Here is a 6,000-nt window from a genome sequence, read left to right as displayed (position 1 = left end):
TCACTCCACTTTTTATCCTTATTAGCTTGAGAAGGCCAGAAGACTCCAGCAGTAACCCTTATTCCCTCCTAACCAGGTCTTTCTCATTTCCAGGCACCCCACGTCCTCTGTGAGGAAGGGGCCAGGCTCCACCTGTTCATCCCTGCCCATGACATCTTCCAAACTCATCAAAAGCACTTTCATTCAAGAAAGCTTCCATCCCCAGCAGTCCCTCACTCTGATCTCTCTCTCTCTCTCAGCGTTAAGAACAGCATTTAGCATTTTGAATTACAGATTAAATTAAGTGTACAAAGAGATTAAATCACATGACAAGCTACTCAGGGTGATTATAACAATAGTTAACTTTTATTGGGGGCTTCCCTGGTGCCTCAGACAGTAAAGAATCCACCTGTAATGCAGGAAACCTGGGTTCGATCCCTGGGTTGGGAAGATCCCCTGGAGGAGGGCATAGCAACCCACTCCAGTATTCTTGTCTAGAGAATCTCCATGGACAGAGTAGCCTGGAGGGCTACAGTTCATGGAGTCACAAAAAATTGGACACGGCGGAGCAACTAAGCACAACTTTTATTGAGAACTTACTATGTGCCTGGCACTCTGAAAAATAAGCCTTTAATATACACCTCAATTAATTGTCACAACACACCTTTGACAGTGCTACAAACAGGACTTTCATTTTAAAGGTGTGTGGGAGAGGCTTAGTCGCTCAATCATCTCTGACTCTTTGAGACCCCACGGACTGTAACCCGCCAGGCTCCTCTGTCCGTGGTATTTTCCAGGCAAGAATACTGGAGTTGGTTGCCATTTCTTCCTTCGGGGAATATTCCTGACCCAGGGATCGAACCTGTGTCTTCTTCATCTCCTTCATTGAAGGCAGATTCTTTACCCACTGAACCACTGGGGAGGAAAGTGAAATCCAGTTTGGGTTACTCATCCAAAGTCTTTTCATTTTCTGTGTATGTTCTCTGCTTTCCTAATGATTACACTGCTTTGATCTGTTCTCAAGTCCACAGATTTTATCCTGTCTTCTCCACTTTACTATTGAGCCCATCCAATGAGTGTTGCAGTTCATGGAGTCACAAGGAATCAGACATGACTTAGCAACTAACAACAACAATGAGTTTTTACATTAGTCATTGTATTTTTTAGTTCTATAATTTCCTTTTGGTTTCATTTAAAAATCATGTCTATTTTATTTCCTGAAATTTCCTAACTTTTTCATTTGCTCAAGAGAATTTGTAATTCCTTGGGAAACAGTTTCATGATGCTGCCTTAAAATTGTTGGCAGCTCATTTCAATATCCGATTCATCTCAGTATTAGCATCTATTGATTGTCTTTTCAAATTTATGTTTTATTTCTCTGGTTCATGGTATGACAAGTGACTTTCTATTGTACTCTGAGCATTTTGGATATTGTACTATGAGACTCTGGATCCTATTGTATCTTGTTTTAAGCAGACAGTCCCCCTGGTGACAGTTTCCTTTGAGCTTTTTAGTGTAAGGGTGTATATATTTAAGTTCCCTCCAGGCCCTGCCAATACCAGCATGGGAAGAGCAGGGCACTGACTCACCCCTCCTCATTATAGAGTGGGTTCCTAGTCATCTCCCCCTCCTGCCCTATCGACACTTTCCTGATGGGAGGGGTACCAACTCCCACCCTGCTGGGCTCTGCTGCCACCAGGAGAAGGGAGGGAGAGGGACGGAGTGTCAACAAGCCCACCTCCAGGCTCCTAATTCTGTCTTGTTGCTATTGGCTGGGGTAGAGGCTAAGTTCCCCCACTGAGCCCAGGGGAGAGCGGAGTGCTGACTAGTCCTGGCATGTACCAGCTCCTTAAATTTCATTGCTGCTGAGTGACGATGAAGACTCGGGTCACCACTGGATCCCACTGACACTACCCCAGCAGAACTGGTTCCACTAGACAGGGAACGAAAGATGAAGCGCCCCTCTGGTCCTGATGACAGCACTCGGTGGAAGAAGGGAGGGATCTGCTTCTATCATGCATGGGACAGAAGGTCAGCTTCCAGCTCAGCCCTGCTCATACCACCCTATGGAGTTAAAGGAGCGGGCTGCCTGCCTGCTTCCACCCAGCAAGGGGGTGGAAGATAGAAGGGGCATCTTTCAGCTGGTGTTTAGCTACAGTAGGGGAGATGTTTTCAAATGTTCTTGGTCCTTTGCCCAGGGAGAACAGGCTTTCCTTGGAGCTTTTTATGTCTGTGCCTATTGGTGGTTCTGGGTTGGAGGCTTCTGTGGTGCCTGTTCAAAATAAATATATAATAAGGTAACCCAGGGGCATCCCCAGTGACTCGGTGGTAAAGAATCTGCCTGCAGTGCAGGAGCCACAGGAGATGTGTGTTCGATCCCTGGGTTGAGAAGATCCCCTGGAGGAGGACATGGCAACCCACCCCAGTATTCTTACCTGGAGAATCCCACGGACAGAGGAGTCTGGCGGGCTACAGTTCATGGGGTTGCAAAGCGTCGGACACAGCTGAGCGACTTAATATGCACACACACAAGGTAACCCAGGAATTCATCACTGTGTCATTCCTCAAGGTCTCACGGTCTCAGGCAGCCCATTCTTTCACCTTTCACAGATTTCCTTTGCTTGTTTGTTGTATCATGTCTGTTCAGTTGAAAAGGGGGGAACCTTGGAGGAATGGGACTACTCTCTTGGCAGAGTCAGAAGTATCCAAGGTCTTATAAACTCATAACTAGTAAAGCCAGAATTTGAACCCAGGAGGTCTCGTCATAGAAAATATTATTTAAATCGCCAAGCTAGCACTAGTCATAATAAAAAGTATTATGTGTATAAGTTTGCCTGGGTTGCCATGACAAAATACTATAGACTGTGTGGCTTAAATAACAGAAACTTATCTGCTCACAGGGGCTTCCCTGGTGGCTCAGATGGTGAAGAATCTGCCTGCAATGCAGGAAATCTGGATTCGATCCCTGGGTCGGAAAGATTCCCTGGAGTAGGAAATGGCTACCCACTCCAGTATTCTTGCCTGGAGAATCCCCATGGACAGAGGAGCCTGGTGGGCTACAGTCCATAGGGTTACAAAGAGTCAGACATGACTGAATGACTAACACTTTCACTTTCTATCTGCTCGCAATTCTGGAGCCTAGAAGCCAAGATCAAGGTGTCACAGGGTTGGTTTCTTCTGAGGCCTCTCTTCTTAGCTTATAGATAGATGCCTCTTCACATGTCTTCACATGGTCTTCCTTCTGGATGTATCTATCTTCAGATGTTCTTTTTTTATAAGGCTAATCACAAGGGACTACGGCCAACACCACGAACCTCATTTTAATTATCTCTTTAAAACTCTATTTCTAAACATAGGTGCATGCTGAGGTACTGGGGGTTGGGACTTCAACATATGAGTTTGGGGCAGGAGGACACAATTTAGCCCATAACAATATATCATATAATAATATAGTATATAAAATAGTAGACCTCCGTGCCACTGATTTTTTTCCCTACTCTTTATTCACTTATGATTTGGATCACATTGAAACCAGCGGACACTCCCAACACCATCTTCCTTCTAGGAGATGTTCCTCTCCCTGTCCCTGCTTAATGCCTGAGCCCTTTTGATAGACTGACATCCCACCACTGATCCTGGCCAATGGAGCAGGAAAGACTCTCCAATCCAAACCAGGCCAATGAGATCCTTCTCTAGAATTTTTAGACTCAATGCCCAAAGATTTGAGGCAGAAAAAGAAAAAAGTTTAGGGACTTCCCTGGTGGCCAGTGGTTAAGGATCCACCTTCCGATGCAGGGGACACAGGTTCGATCCCTGGTGGGGGAACTAAGATGTCACGTGCAAGGAGCAACTAAGTTGCTGTAGTCACGACAACTAGAGAGCTCACACACTGCAACAAAGATCCCACGTATTGCAAAGAAAATCCAGCGTGCCACAACTAAGGCCCCGACGCAGCCAAACAGTTAGTAAATAGATAACTAAAGCTTTGGATGCTGGTGTCTCGATGTCTGCCATGTGTCTTGCTATGGACAAAATAGAGGCAGTGGGGGTTAAAGTTCCAGTACACAAAAGAGGAGCAGTTGAACAGAAAAAGGCGCAATCAAGGACTGGGGAGAAAGCTCTGGTGGTATTTGATTCCCTGTTTCTAGTTAGTTCTTGAGTCTTGACTGAATTCTCTTCTTGGGTTAGTGAGACCCCTCGATATTTAATAAATATTTATTACTTAAATGTATATAAATGGATCATAAATTTAAATGCATGTGCATTTAAATGTATATAAATGGATTGATTCTTTGCATGAAAGTAATAGAAACTCCATTTAAATCCCTTTAGGTTTAGCTACTTTAAATGGGGTTTCTTTTACTGTCATGCAAAGAATCTTCTTTATGATCCATTCTCCATGAGGCTGACCCACCACATCTGCCCATCATTGTTCACCTTCCTGAGGCTTCTCTCAAGCTGTCAGTCAGGAAGAAATGCCACAAAGGAGAGGACTAGTATTAATTAGTTCAGTCAGCATTTATTGAATACCCTGTGACCCTGAGGTGCTGGGTGCTAAAGATATCAGACCCTAACCCCCAGGAAAGGAAAGCGACATTAGACCATGCTCTAAAGAAGAAGTTGACATCAGCCATTGGTGTAGCTCAGCTCAACTTTGAGCTTTCCTAGAATCTCCTTTTGTTTCTGAAATGTAAGCTCCCAACATCTCTGGAACCACTCTTCTGGATCTCAGGATTCCGTTCCGTTCCGTTCAGTCACTCAGTCGTGTCCGACTCTTTGTGACCCCGTGGACTGTAGCCTACCAGGCTTCTCTGTCCATGGGGTTCTCCAGGCAAGAATACTGGAGTGGGTTACCATTTCCTTCTCCAGGGGATCTTCTCGACCCAGGGATTGAACCCGGTCTCCTGCATTGGAGGCAGACACTTTAACCTCTGAGCCACCAGGGAAGCCCTCAGGATTAACATTTACTAATTAAGAGAGAAGTCCAAATTTATATAAAATTTAATACATTCTCTCAGGTTTGGCAAAAAAGGAAAGACTAAACCTTCCTCTTATATCAATACAGTGAATACATATCCTCAAACTTTACAGAACAAATGTTCCTTGGTACCATACTGTAGAGAACAATTCTTTTTTTTTCCGGCTGCGCTGGGTCTTCATTGCATCATGCAAATCTTCTCTAATTGCTGAGCGCAGGCTTCTCTTATTGAAGCAGTCAGGCTCTAGATCATACAGGTTCTTAGTTGCCCAGAGGCATGTGGGATCTTAGTTCCATGACCAGGGATCGAACCCGTGTCCCCTCCATTGCAGGGCAGATTCTGAACCACTGGACCACTAGGGAAGTCCCCAGAGAACAAATTATTGACACACATATCAGGTCGCTCACTGCATTGACTATTTTTACTCCAAATCTGCACATTTATATAGCATATATCCCATGGATTTCATGAAGCAATGAGAATTCCACACACATTTAAAATATCCAAAATAAATTAACTTTTTGCTCTGTGACCAAAGCAAGGATTTCGCATTGCTCCCAGCCTGGGTTTCACAGATAACATTGTAGCCGGTGTCCCAAACCACACTGTGGCCATAAAGAAATGTTCCCAGTCACTTTGCACTGAATCTACAAAGCACACATATTTTTGCCTGCCAAGCATTCAAGCCTTTGAAAGGGTCTCCCTGTGTCAGAGCTCTGAATTTTGTGATACCAACGGAATTTCATCACACAAAATGAAGTTATTTGTGGTAAATGATTAGCAAGGGAAAACTTCGAGTCCCCTGGAAAAAAAACAGAACAATAAAAAGTTTTTAAAAACAGTCCTTTGGACACTCCCAGGGTCTCTCTCCCTGTGGACCAATTAACTGACACATTCAGATGTTGGCTGTCCTTCTTGTTTTCAGAAACGCAACCCAATTACCAGGCTCCACACAGCTACATTTTATAGCTGAGATGATTTTCAGCCCATGTTTTCATTGCACAGTATGTGTTCCTCTTTGTTAAACAAAAAGTTCACAGAG

Source organism: Moschus berezovskii, chromosome 13 (assembly GCF_049115385.1).
Source record: "Moschus berezovskii isolate FMDL1 chromosome 13, NW_MosBer_1.0, whole genome shotgun sequence".
Lineage (NCBI taxonomy): Eukaryota > Metazoa > Chordata > Mammalia > Artiodactyla > Moschidae > Moschus > Moschus berezovskii.
This window is presented reverse-complemented; position numbering follows the sequence as displayed.